The sequence below is a fragment of the Ascaphus truei genome, unplaced genomic scaffold (assembly GCF_040206685.1).
Source record: "Ascaphus truei isolate aAscTru1 unplaced genomic scaffold, aAscTru1.hap1 HAP1_SCAFFOLD_643, whole genome shotgun sequence".
In the NCBI taxonomy this organism is placed as follows: Eukaryota; Metazoa; Chordata; class Amphibia; order Anura; family Ascaphidae; genus Ascaphus; species Ascaphus truei.
In genome coordinates this window covers 33,832-48,554 of record NW_027456976.1, presented here as the reverse complement: position 1 = coordinate 48,554, position 14,723 = coordinate 33,832, and the positions used below count along the sequence as shown (strand labels likewise).

At 43.5% G+C, this 14,723-nt stretch overlaps 1 long non-coding RNA gene across 2 annotated transcripts in view; it reads left to right on the top strand.

Moving 5' to 3' along the window:
• Positions 1-14,723, top strand: part of LOC142485840 (uncharacterized) — a 30,946-nt gene that overhangs the window by 7,591 nt on the left and 8,632 nt on the right. The window contains exons 6-12 of one of the 2 annotated variants that reach the window (XR_012798713.1): positions 1,435-1,554; positions 2,974-3,069; positions 4,514-4,617; positions 5,853-5,963; positions 8,362-8,481; positions 9,501-9,596; positions 11,039-11,150. This is a non-coding gene — a long non-coding RNA (uncharacterized LOC142485840). The remainder of the gene's footprint in view (positions 1-1,434; positions 1,555-2,973; positions 3,070-4,513; positions 4,618-5,852; positions 5,964-8,361; positions 8,482-9,500; positions 9,597-11,038; positions 11,151-14,723) is intronic. The other variant, XR_012798714.1, reaches the window with a different exon arrangement.

Sequence of the window (14,723 nt, the reverse complement as noted above, 5' to 3'; positions counted from 1 at the left end):
CCAAACATGTTCATCACACTTCCACTCGCTGTTCTTAATGCCTATGAAGGAAATCACACAATTGATATTTGATTTTTCTACAGTAAAAATGTCTCCAGTCCTGTATAAAGCTGCTCTCTGGGGCCAAACCACACTACATTTTTTTCACATTCATCAACACTCAAATTTAATTTACGCTGTCTTTTTTTCCCTGTATTTGACTCCCTCCACTAACCTTCTCCTCACATTTGCCATCCTTCCTTCACTTCTCCTCAAGCATTTGACTACTTCAGAGGCAAGGTGGATGCCACCCACAAGGAGATTCCTTCTGTCCCTTCCCCCTTCTCTCCTTCTACCTAATTCTCCTTCTGCATTTGACTCCTTTTCTTCTCTTACAGAGCTGGAAGCTAATCATCTTCTCTTCTCCCTCTACCACATGCCCTCTAGATCGTATCCCCTCACACCTTACTGCATCTCTTAGTCCCCACTCTCACCCACATCTTCAATTCCTCCCTATTCTCTGGCTCTTTACCCTCTTACTTTAAGCCTGTAGTGGTCACCCTTTTCTCAGAAACAACCTACACCCTATGTGCCTTACTAACTACCGCCCTGTATCCCTCCTGCTGTTTGTCTCCTAATTGCTAGAATGTCAACATTCTTAAATCACATGCCCTCCTGGATCCTTTACAACCTGCCTTTCGTACAGCTCGTTCTACAGACTGTGCTTAAAGCAAATTCCCAAGGTCACTTTTCCCTACTAATCCTACTTGATCTATCTGCTGCGTTTGATGCTCTCAATCACTCTCCTCCTTCATATTCTAAACTCTCTCTTGGTATCCGTAACACAGTTCTATCCTGGTTTTCATCATAACTTTCCTGTCACACATTCTCCATCTCTGTTGCTAACATGTCTTCGTCTTCTATTGATCTGTCTGTGGGTATACATCAGGGCTCTGTTCTGAGATCTCTCTTTCTCTCTACATACTATCATTTGGTGACCTCATCAACTCTTTGTGACAATCCTATAAATAACAAATACAAATATCAGGTCATGGGAATAAGTGATTTGGACATAAAAGTAACATTTCGGAAGTGTGGACAACTAATACATCTTGTAGATTGCCTTTACAGTGTGATGTCATTGATTCAGTAGATTGTGTGCAGACCAGGACTGCAGTACAGTGTCACTCACATGGATGACTTGCGTGGTAGAAGCTCAAGAACAAGGATGTCAAACTCCAGTCCTCGAGGGCAGCAAACAGGCCAGGTTTTCAGGATATCCCTACTGAAAACCTGGCCTGTTTGGGACCCTCGAGGACTGGAGTTTGACATGCATGCTCTAGAAGGAGCACAGCTGTGGGTGGGAGGTGGATTTGCTTTGCATGAAATGGTTTGGAGCAAGGTTTATTGTATGTATTATCATAATAACAATGCAATGCTTAACTTTTATTTCAGGAGGGATGACTGCAGAACAGAAGTGAATATTGAAGCCATGTGTTCCTTTTCTTGCAAAAGAGAAAATTTGAAGGACAGTTGAAGAGAAGGAAAATTACTACACAGAGACAGATAAGCAATGTGTATATTTCTCATTTACCATTTAGTATTTGTCGTTTTATTGACTCCACACAATCCGGCTGCTACGGGTTTCACATTGAATATTTTCATCTCTACTCTACCCCTTCCTGTGATCTGAACCATGCAAGTTTTCGTTGATTCAATACATCATGAGTAGAGGGTGGCTACAGTATGAAGTAAAGACCCAAGGACCACATCTACTACCATTCATAACAAGAACATGTGCAGTAGCGCACAGCTGCAGTTCTATGTGATTGTTATGAAAGGTTGAGGTGGTTCAATTCTATGAATCTGGAGTGGGATGGATCCTGTTTGCATCATATGGTTTCATCTAGGCCAGTAGATTATATAACTCTCAGTACAGGTTACACATGGCATCAGTATTAGTGATTTAAAGAGGAGGAAAGCTTCAATGTGGAGAACAAAGCCAAGTAATGTTGAAGTTACTCCTTTTACCATTTACTTGGTCAGTCTGTACTGTCTACTCCCCACACAGCTGCTAAGGATCTTCCATTTTAAATACTTTCACCTCCTATTCTGCACTGCTTTGCTGCCCATTATTCAGAGATGCGTTCCAGTCATGTTTACCACTCTGAATCTCTCTGCAGTCATTGGTTCAGCACATCATGGGTAGAGCATGGCTACAGATACAGCAAGCTATTATTATTTTACCGGCTGATCATCCATAATATTGCATTAAAACATAGAATATCACTTAATTTCCAAAAGATTCAGTGATGCTGATAATGCAGAATCTCACAACATTTCCCATCATAATGCCATAATGCACCAGTGGGAGAAATAATCCTTGCTACTGCACCGACACACTTTATTCGAGCAAATACCCAGTATGTACCTGGCAGATACCTGGAATGTGCCGCTCCTCACCTCTGACAAGCCCCGTTGCGTTTGCCTTCCCAGCCTGGGTTCATGCCTGGCTGACGGGCGGCTGATCTGTTAAATAATAATGATTAGGATTTAATAGGCTGCAATGCTTTGCGTGTCTACCAGATGGCATAAATTCATGAATTGTAATGCAGTATATATATATATACTGTGCAGTATTGCAGCCAGCGGGAATAAAATGCTTCAATCCCTGCTTGGAAAATACCTCAATGCACTCGGGCAGAAAACAGTCACAAACCTCAATACACCCGGGTATACCCGAATTCGTGGGACTAGCCGAGCTCGAATAAAGTGTGTCGCCAGTGTATATCTGTACATTGTGTGACGTATTACCTCCATGACCATTGAGAGCAAGTACATCTTCTGTATAGAGCGGCTGTGTTATGATGCAGTTATTGATCATCATTGACATAATCACAAGAATCTTATGCAAAGGGAAATTGTCCGCAGCGAAGTGAGATTTCAGCCCCCAAACGTCTGTAATATTAATGCAATGTCTTACTTTTGTTGCAGTGAACACTGAAGAGACGGATCTACTACAACACTGTACAGTATGAGCATACGCTACAAGCAGCAAAATGATCTTGCAGTTGACAGTATGTTGTTCTGGTAATGTGCACAATTATTATTTATGGGCTACACACCACAGTGCTGGACATATTCTGTTAACTTCAACTCTACTCCTAACATGGAGATGTCTTCCTGGTGTTACTGATTCAGTACATCATATGCACAGTGTGGTTATGATATGATGGATTGATTTAATGAACCCACCAACCAATGATGACATCTGCATCATCTTCTGTAAAGTGCAGCTACAGCATGATATTATCAGCATTTGGTGCGGTATAATCAGAGGTATCTATGTGCTTTTGTGCCTGTTTTAAGTCCTCCAGCTTAACGCCCCTACACCTCCCACTACACAGGCATACTTACTTATGCATACACTGACATCTGGCATACCTACACACACCCCAGGGCCACTTCCTTCCCCTGATGTCAGGGAGAGGATGGGCATGCAGAGTGCAGTAAGTCTCCACGTTACTCTGGCCAACAGTCTTGGCCTACCTCCAGCATCTGTCACCCACAACATCTGTTCCCTCCTTGTAAAGTGCTGAACTATCTCACCTGGGTCAGTGCTATAGCTGATCACAGTGCCCGATCAGGATGTCACTGTGACAGGCAGCAGTGCAGATTGACCGGTCAATCAATGCTGTGCCGCAACATATGCACTAAATGAGATTTCCGTGCCCCCAGTCAGGTTACTCCCTGGGCAGTGACCCTGCTCACACCCTCCCCTAGTTCCACCTCTGATCACAATTATCTCTCTTGGAGAGTGTAGCAAATTGGAGTTGGGGGAATCTCACCTCTGCCATGCATGGTCACAATCTGGGCACAGGACCCAAATAGTGGGCAATGTGGCACTTCTTACAGTAGAGAATAAGTAACTTTATTCTTTACTTGTGTATTAAGGACCTTATTTGCATTAAATTCAGTCCACATGGGACCAAGACTTTCTGGCTTACTGAACAAAGTGGAATTGTTTCGTAGAGGGTGGAGAATTGTATTTTATCTGAAATTACCCCCTCTGCACAAAATACAAACAATTATACCCATACAAGTACCTTGTGGAAGTTGTTGCCCTCTATCTTCCTGTGGTCTCTCCCTGTTTCTCACCGTGCCTCCTCCCATTTCCTTGCACCTCTGCGTCTCCGCATATATCCCTATACTCAGAGCCGGCTCCGGTCAGTGACATGGGATGCCCAAATATGAGCATACCCATATATGGGCATCCATGCCACTGACCGGAGCCCGCTCTGTTGCGGATATGGAGAGAGACTGGGAGATTTACATCCCCTTATAATTCATATGGTGCATAGTACCGGCACGTATTGTTTTACCGGTACTGTGTACCTTCCTACTTTCACACTGGTACAGTATATGCTGCAGTGGGACTGAGAGGGATATATTGGTAACACATAGTCATTGTTGGGGGAATTCAATCCATTTTGAAAATAGTAATGAAATGTTTTTTACTTTTCTTTTTTTTCAGTAATGAAGAATGAAACATTTCTGTTAAAATTGAATTGGAGGTGAACTGGATTCATCATCAACTCTGCACCAGTGTGAATTGATGTTCTTTAATGTTCTGATAAGGTACATGCAACATCTCTTCCTCAACCCCTGCACCACTCTCTGCCTCTTGCCTCTCTCTCTCCACCTCCCTGCTAAGCGTATTAACCCATCTAATGTAATCCACATTCCATGTCTCACTTTACTCTTCACTTCTCACGTGCCCTCTGGAATGACTGCTCTCTGACTAACAAGGTCTATTTGTACATGACCTCTTCTGCTCTCATCATCCACCACCTCTCATTCCCCTCACCCCTGTCCTACTCGATACCTCAGCTTAATTGAACTCTCTCCTCTGACATCTACCCTTATCTCTAACCTCTCCTCACTTTCTGCTTAAACTAACTATCTTGTTAACTTTTACAATGCTATCATCTCCTCCTCCCTCCTCCTCCTTCCTCCTCCCTCCTCCATTATATATATACCCCTTCTAGGCTCTGACACACTCATCCCTCTAAGGCCATGATTATCATGGGCACATGCTTGGTCGTCCACAGTGCGTGCGAGCGATGCAGAGCCGCCTCGGACCTCAGTGCAGGGATTGCTGCATACCCCCAGCATCTGTCACCCACAAACAATACACACACTAATACTCCCCACAATACACACTATAATACCTCCTCAATACTAATCTCCCCAATAATATTATAGCTCCAAACACAATATACACAACACCCTTACACAAGATACACAATCTAGTACTCTCCTCTGCACCTCTACACACAATATAATACTCCCACACACACAATATACACACTACCCTCCTACCCCCATAAAATACAACCAATAATACACACACACTTTGTGGATGTTGGGACCAGCTCCCGGCATGCACCAGTGAAAGAGAGAGGCCCGCAGAAGCTCGGAAGAACTCCCTCCATCCGTGCCTTCCTCCGTTTCACATCTTCTCCCTGTCTCTCTCCCTCCCTTTCCTTGCATCTCCCTGCGTCTTTACGTATACCCAGTCAGTGACGGCTCTGGTCACGTGATGCCTTAATATGGGCTTATCCATATATGTTCATCCACGTCACTAATGTGATGCCCGCACTGTTGCGGAGCTGGTACTTACGACGGGCACTTATTGTTTTATCAGTACTGCGTACCTGACTCTACCGGCCTACTTTCAACACTAGTACAATATGTGCTTCACTACGAGTGAGTGGGGAATATTGGCATCACACAGTCACTGTTGAATATGCCATTCAATCCATTTTGAAAATAGTAATGCAATGTGGTTTTGTTTTGTTTGCTTTTTGCAGTAATGAAGAATGGAAAAGTTATATTAAAATTAAATTGGAGGGGGACTAGATTCAGCATTTCATCATGAACTCTGCACTTGTGAGAATTTAACTTCTTGAATACCCTGACAGGTACACGCAACATTAAGACTATAATCTGCTGTGCAAGCTTTCGTGCTATACCTCCCCCTCAGGTTTTGATTTATACATTTGCTCCCTCAATTCATGTCCTCTAATATTTGAAAGCTCTCTCCTAGCATTTTCTCTTTACCACAGAACGTCATCCCAATGTAACCTCTCTCTTGTTCTTTCTGCTTGCTGTTTCCTCACTCCTCTGTTAAACTTTTCTAATTTCTCTAACTTCCACACTCCTGCTTTTATCCACATGTTCTCCTCTTTCCTTCCCCTACCTTTGCATGTGTCTACACACTGCACCATTTGTACAGACCTCTATTGCAGCTATTTCTGCACTGCTCAATGAAAAGCACTCTTTAATATCCTATTCTCTGTGCCCCCTCTCTCTGCGCCCCCTCTTTTGGCGCCTCCTCTCTCTGCGCCCCCTCTCTCTGCGCCTATCTGTCTCATTCTCTCTACGTCCCTCTCTCTCTACATAGAGCTATCTCTGTCTCTCTCTACACCTATCTCTGTGTCTCCTTCTATGTTTGCTGATGTGTGGGATATCTCTTATAATCTTGAACCTGCTCATATACACATCGGGCCTCCCTGCCTCTGCCTCCCTGCTAAGAGTGTTAACCTATCTAATGTAATCCACATTCCTTTCCTTACTTTTCTCTTCCCTTCTCCTATGCCATCTGGAATGTCCGTTCTCTGACTAACAAGGCTCTAGTTGTACATGACCTCTTCTGCTCTCATCATTCACAATCAGTCATTCCCCTCACCCCATCTTACCTGTCCCACTGATTTGCCTCTGCTTAATTAAACTCTCCTCTGACATCTACTCTAACCTCTCTGCTCTCTCTCTCTTTCCGCTTAAACTAACAATCTTATTAACTCTTACAATGCTATCCTCCTATCTATATGCCCCCTCTAGGCTCTGACACACTTGTCCCTCTAGCCCACACCCTTGGCTAAATTCCCAAACATGTTCATCACACTTCCACTCGCTGTTCTTAATGCCTATGAAGGAAATCACACAATTGATATTTGATTTTTCTACAGTAAAAATGTCTCCAGTCCTGTATAAAGCTGCTCTCTGGGGCCAAACCACACTACTTTTTTTTCACATTCATCAACACTCAAATTTAATTTACGCTGTCTTTTTTTCCCTGTATTTGACTCCCTCCACTAACCTTCTCCTCACACTTGCCATCCTTCCTTCACTTCTCCTCAAGCATTTGACTACTTCAGAGGCAAGGTGGATGCCACCCACAAGGAGATTCCTTCTGTCCCTTCCCCCTTCTCTCCTTCTACCTAATTCTCCTTCTGCATTTGACTCCTTTTCTTCTCTTACAGAGCTGGAAGCTAATCATCTTCTCTTCTCCCTCTACCACATGCCCTCTAGATCGTATCCCCTCACACCTTACTGCATCTCTTAGTCCCCACTCTCACCCACATCTTCAATTCCTCCCTATTCTCTGGCTCTTTACCCTCTTACTTTAAGCCTGTAGTGGTCACCCTTTTCTCAGAAACAACCTACACCCTATGTGCCTTACTAACTACCGCCCTGTATCCCTCCTGCTGTTTGTCTCCTAATTGCTAGAATGTCAACATTCTTAAATCACATGCCCTCCTGGATCCTTTACAACCTGCCTTTCGTACAGCTCGTTCTACAGACTGTGCTTAAAGCAAATTCCCAAGGTCACTTTTCCCTACTAATCCTACTTGATCTATCTGCTGCGTTTGATGCTCTCAATCACTCTCCTCCTTCATATTCTAAACTCTCTCTTGGTATCCGTAACACAGTTCTATCCTGGTTTTCATCATAACTTTCCTGTCACACATTCTCCATCTCTGTTGCTAACATGTCTTCGTCTTCTATTGATCTGTCTGTGGGTATACATCAGGGCTCTGTTCTGAGATCTCTCTTTCTCTCTACATACTATCATTTGGTGACCTCATCAACTCTTTGTGACAATCCTATAAATAACAAATACAAATATCAGGTCATGGGAATAAGTGATTTGGACATAAAAGTAACATTTCGGAAGTGTGGACAACTAATACATCTTGTAGATTGCCTTTACAGTGTGATGTCATTGATTCAGTAGATTGTGTGCAGACCAGGACTGCATTACAGTGTCACTCACATGGATGACTTGCGTGGTAGAAGCTCAAGAACAAGGATGTCAAACTCCAGTCCTCGAGGGCAGCAAACAGGCCAGGTTTTCAGGATATCCCTACTGAAAACCTGGCCTGTTTGGGACCCTCGAGGACTGGAGTTTGACATGCATGCTCTAGAAGGAGCACAGCTGTGGGTGGGAGGTGGATTTGCTTTGCATCAAATGGTTTGGAGCAAGGTTTATTGTATGTATTATCATAATAACAATGCAATGCTTAACTTTTATTTCAGGAGGGATGACTGCAGAACAGAAGTGAATATTGAAGCCATGTGTTCCTTTTCTTGCAAAAGAGAAAATTTGAAGGACAGTTGAAGAGAAGGAAAATTACTACACAGAGACAGATAAGCAATGTGTATATTTCTCATTTACCATTTAGTATTTGTCGTTTTATTGACTCCACACAATCCGGCTGCTACGGGTTTCACATTGAATATTTTCATCTCTACTCTACCCCTTCCTGTGATCTGAACCATGCAAGTTTTCGTTGATTCAATACATCATGAGTAGAGTGTGGCTACAGTATGAAGTAAAGACCCAAGGACCACATCTACTACCATTCATAACAAGAACATGTGCAGTAGCGCACAGCTGCAGTTCTATGTGATTGTTATGAAAGGTTGAGGTGGTTCAATTCTATGAATCTGGAGTGGGATGGATCCTGTTTGCATCATATGGTTTCATCTAGGCCAGTAGATTATATAACTCTCAGTACAGGTTACACATGGCATCAGTATTAGTGATTTAAAGAGGAGGAAAGCTTCAATGTGGAGAACAAAGCCAAGTAATGTTGAAGTTACTCCTTTACCATTTACTTGGTCAGTCTGTACTGTCTACTCCCCACACAGCTGCTAAGGATCTTCCATTTTAAATACTTTCACCTCCTATTCTGCACTGCTTTGCTGCCCATTATTCAGAGATGCGTTCCAGTCATGTTTACCACTCTGAATCTCTCTGCAGTCATTGATTCAGCACATCATGGGTAGAGCATGGCTACAGATACAGCAAGCTATTATTATTTTACCGGCTGATCATCCATAATATTGCATTAAAACATAGAATATCACTTAATTTCCAAAAGATTCAGTGATGCTGATAATGCAGAATCTCACAACATTTCCCATCATAATGCCATAATGCACCAGTGGGAGAAATAATCCTTGCTATATCTGTACATTGTGTGACGTATTACCTCCATGACCATTGAGAGCAAGTACATCTTCTGTATAGAGCGGCTGTGTTATGATGCAGTTATTGATCATCATTGACATAATCACAAGAATCTTATGCAAAGGGAAATTGTCCGCAGCGAAGTGAGATTTCAGCCCCCAAACGTCTGTAATATTAATGCAATGTCTTACTTTTGTTGCAGTGAACACTGAAGAGACGGATCTACTACAACACTGTACAGGATGAGCATACACTACAAGCAGCAAAATGATCTTGCAGTTGACAGTATGTTGTTCTGGTAATGTGCACAATTATTATTTATGGGCTACACACCACAGTGCTGGACATATTCTGTTAACTTCAACTCTACTCCTAACATGGAGATGTCTTCCTGGTGTTACTGATTCAGTACATCATATGCACAGTGTGGTTATGATATGATGGATTGATTTAATGAACCCACCAACCAATGATGACATCTGCATCATCTTCTGTAAAGTGCAGCTACAGCATGATATTATCAGCATTTGGTGCGGTATAATCAGAGGTATCTATGTGCTTGTGTGCCTGTTTTAAGTCCTCCAACTTAACGCCCCTACACCTCCCACTACACAGGCATACTTACATATGCATACACTGACATCTGGCATACCTACACACACCCCAGGGCCACTTCCTTCCCCTGATGTCAGGGAGAGGATGGGCATGCAGAGTGCAGTAAGTCTCCACGTTACTCTGGCCAACAGTCTTGGCCTACCTCCAGCATCTGTCACCCACAACATCTGTTCCCTCCTTGTAAAGTGCTGAACTATCTCACCTGGGTCAGTGCTATAGCTGATCACAGTACCCGATCAGGATGTCACTGTGACAGGCAGCAGTGCAGATTGACCGGTCAATCAATGCAGTGCCGCAACATATGCACTAAATGAGATTTCCGTGCCCCCAGTCAGGTTACTCCCTGGGCAGTGACCCTGCTCACCCCCTCCCCTAGTTCCACCTCTGATCACAATTATCTCTCTTGGAGAGTGTAGCAAATTGGAGTTGGGGGAATCTCACCTCTGCCATGCATGGTCACAATCTGGGCACAGGACCCAAATAGTGGGCAATGTGGCACTTCTTACAGTAGAGAATAAGTAACTTTATTCTTTACTTGTGTATTAAGGACCTTATTTGCATTAAATTCAGTCCACATGGGACCAAGACTTTCTGGCTTACTGAACAAAGTGGAATTGTTTCGTAGAGGGTGGAGAATTGTATTTTATCTGAAATTACCCCCTCTGCACAAAATACAAACAATTATACCCATACAAGTACCTTGTGGAAGTAGTTGCCCTCTATCTTCCTGTGGTCTCTCCCTGTTTCTCACCGTGCCTCCTCCCATTTCCTTGCACCTCTGCGTCTCCGCATATATCCCTATACTCAGAGCCGGCTCCGGTCAGTGACATGGGATGCCCAAATATGAGCATATCCATATATGGGCATCCATGCCACTGACCGGAGCCCACTCTGTTGCGGATATGGAGAGAGACTGGGAGATTTACATCCCCTTATAATTCATATGGTGCATAGTACCGGCACGTATTGTTTTACCGGTACTGTGTACCTTCTTACTTTCACACTGGTACAGTATGTGCTGCAGTGGGACTGAGAGGGATATATTGGTAACACATAGTCATTGGTGGGGGAATTCAATCCATTTTGAAAATAGTAATGCATTGTTTTTTACTTTTTTTTTTGCAGTAATGAAGAATGAAAAAGTTCTGTTAAAATTGAATTGGACGTGAACTGGATTCAGCATTTCATCCTCAACTCTGCACCAGTGTGAATTGACGTTCTTTAATGTTCTGACAAGGTACATGCAACATCTCTTCCTCTACCCCTACACCACCCTCTGCCTCTTGCCTCTCTCTCCACCTCCCTGCTAAGCGTATTAACCCATCTAATGTAATCCACATTCCTTGTCTCACTTTACTCTTCCCTTCTCACGTGCCCTCTGGAATGTCTGCTCTACGACTAACATGGTCTATTTGTACATGACCTCTTCTGCTCTCATCATCCACCACTTCTCATTCCCCTCACCCCTGCCCTACTCGATACCTCAGCTTAATTGAACTCTCTCCTCTGACATCTACCCTTATCTCTAACCTCTCCTCACTTTCTGCTTAAACTAACTATCTTGTTAACTCTTACAATGCTATCATCTCCTCCTCCCTCCTCCTCCATCATCTATATGCCCCTTCTAGGCTCTGACACACTCATCCCTCTAAGGCCGTGATTATCATGGGCACACGCTTGGTCGTCCACAGTGCGTGCGAGCGATGCAGGGCCTCCCCGTCGCCTCGGACCGCAGTGCAGGGATTGCTGGAGCGACAGGCATGCGCTAACTTTGCCTTCTGTTGCGTGCTTACTATAGACGCAGCCTAACCCATGCATTGGTTAAATTCACAAGCACGCTCTCATCACACTTCATCACATCACACTGCTGCTCTTAACACCTATGGAGGAAATCTCACAGTCTGATTTTCTACACTAAACCTTTGTCCTGTTCTGTAAAACTCTGCTCCTTTTTTTAAGGTCAAACACTACTTTTTCCTCACTCATCAACACTCCAATTTCATTCACACTGTCTTCTATGTATTTGAGTCCCACCACTGACTTTCTCCTCCCACTTAACATCCATCCTTTATTTCTCCTCAAGCCTTTGCTCACTTGAGGCAAGGTGGATGCCATCCACAAGTAGATTCGTTCTCTCCCTTCCCCCTCTCTCTTTTTCTATCTAGATCTCATTGCACTCTTGACTCCTTTTCTCCTGTCACAAAGCTGGAACCTGATCTTCTCTTCTCCCTCTACCACATGCCCTCTCAATCCTATATTCTCACTCTCACCCACATCTTCAATTCCTCCATATCCTTTGGCTCTTTCAACTCTTCCTTTTAAGCATGCAGTGGTCACCCCTATTCTCAAAAATAACCTTGACCTTGTGTGAATTTCTAACTATCGCCCTGTATCCGTCCTACCATTTGCCTCCTAATTGCTAGAACGTCTTGTGATCTCCCGTTTGATCAACATTCTTAAATCACATGCTCCTCTGGGCCCTTCACAATCTGCCTTTCCCAATGTAACCAATTATGTACATAAAGAAAATTCCCAAGGTCCATTTTACTTACTAATCCTGCTTGATCTCTCTTCTGCTTTTGATACTGTCAATCACTCTTCTCATTCATATTCTAAACTCTTTCTTCGTATCCGCAGCAAACTTATATCCTGGTTTTCATCATACTTCTCCATCACACATTCTCCATCTCTGTTGCTAACGTGTCTTTGTCTCCTGTTGTTTTGTCTGTTGGTATACCTCAGGACTCTGTTCTGGGACCTCTCTCACTACATACTATCACTAGTTGACCTTATCAACTATTTTGGCCCTTGATATCATCTCTATGCAGATGATACACACACCTATCCACCCTACCGTCACTCCTGCAATTTAGTTCCTAGTTTCGGGTGGCCTCCTGGCTATATCCTCCATGGATGACACTCTTCTGCCTTAAACCTAATGTCTAAAACTGAGCTCCTCATATTTCCCCCTAAATCTGGCCTAATATCACCTTTCTCCATCGCAGTAAACAGTACTACCATCATCCTGTCATGAAAGCACATTGCCTAGGAGTAACATTTGACTCTTCCCTTTCCATCTTCATTCACGACACTGGCTAAAGTTTGTTGATTCTTTCTCTGTAATATTTCCAAGATTTGCCCTTTTCTATGTCAATCTACTGCTAAAACGCCAATGCATTCCCTTATCGTATGGGTTAACATACTGCTAACAGGGCTCCCTGCTTCACAACTTTCTCATTTGCAATCTATCCAAAACTCTGCTGCTTGAATAATTTCCCTTTCTCCCACAACAGTATCTGCTCATCTCCTCCTCCTCCTTAAATCCCTCTCCTTGCTTCCCATCAAGTTTCAGATCACCTACAAAGTTCTCCTCCTTACCTTTTTGTTAAGGTTCTCTATTAGTGGTGTACCGAGTACCCGGCGTTACCCGACACATTTCCAGCTACCCGGACATTACTCGAAACCGGCCACTGAGAAGTGGATTTGGCCGGGTAATACCCGGCGTCGGGTAATGTCAGGGCAGCTGGAAATAATCTTTTATACTTACCTTTCCTAAGACATCTAGGATCAGCAGCAGCAGTCCTCTGATGTTGGCAGCATCAGAGGTGTCTTCACCTGGCGGGGGGAGCTGCAGGAATCACTTCCACAGCACCGAAGCAGGTAAGCTGTGTCTGTGAGCCTGCAGCTCCCCCGCCGGCTGAAGACACCACAGATGCTGCCACCGTCACAGGACTGCTGCTGATCCTAGATGTCACTGCCACCCGGAAGGTAAGTGCCAAACCGTGTGCCCGACCGGGTAGAACCTTTCATTTTGGCCGGGTACCCGTTACCCATTTTTTTATAGTTGAGGACCCAGTCCAACACTATTCTCTATTCATCTGCTCCTTCCTACATATCATCTTTGGTCTCGTTATGCCCTTCCTCGTCTCCTAAGCTCTACTAATAACTGTCTCCATTATACTTCTTACACCTCTACTGCGCACTCGCTCTCTTGCCTGAAACCCTTTCCCATCAATTTACCTGTGAAACTCACACACACTCAGTATATGCCAACATACCCTCTTCCACCCACATTTAAGATCAACCTTAAAATTCACAACTTAAATAAAGCATTTCAATAGCTTTTACTCGTTGCTACTGTCACTCATTCAGTCACTAACTATTGTTCCCAAGAAGTGCTTTATACTACAGTACCCACCATTAAGGACAAGCATTGTCATCTACTGCACTTGTTCCCCCACCTGTTGTCTCTCTGTAAGTCTCCTTACATTTCTCTTAGATTGTAAACTACCCAGGACAGGGATTTACTTTCCTATTGTCTGTTTTTGTTTGTTGAACTTATTGTATAATAATTTCCTGTACTTTTTGGTCTCTCTTGTAAAGCGCTGAGTACACAATGGGTGGTATATAAATAGAGATATATGCAGAGTCTAGAGACAAGGCACACGTGTATAGGTAGCTACAGTTTATCCGGGACCGTATGCATCCTTGAAGTGCCTGTCCCAGTTATTTTCTATTGATTGCAATGTAGGAGTGTCTGTCCTGTCTTATTTTTTTTATTATTATTATTATTATTATATATACAAAGATATATACAAAGATTGTTTCCTGTCGTTAGCATGACATTGTGTGACACAGTGTGATGTCATTGATTCAGTAGATTGTGTGCAGACCGGGACTGCAGTACAGTTTCACTGACATGAATAACTTGTGTGGTAGAAGCTCTAGAAGGAGCACAGCTGTGGGAGGGAGGTGGATTTGCTTTGTATCACATGGTTTGGAGCAAGGTTCATTGTATGTATCGTCAATA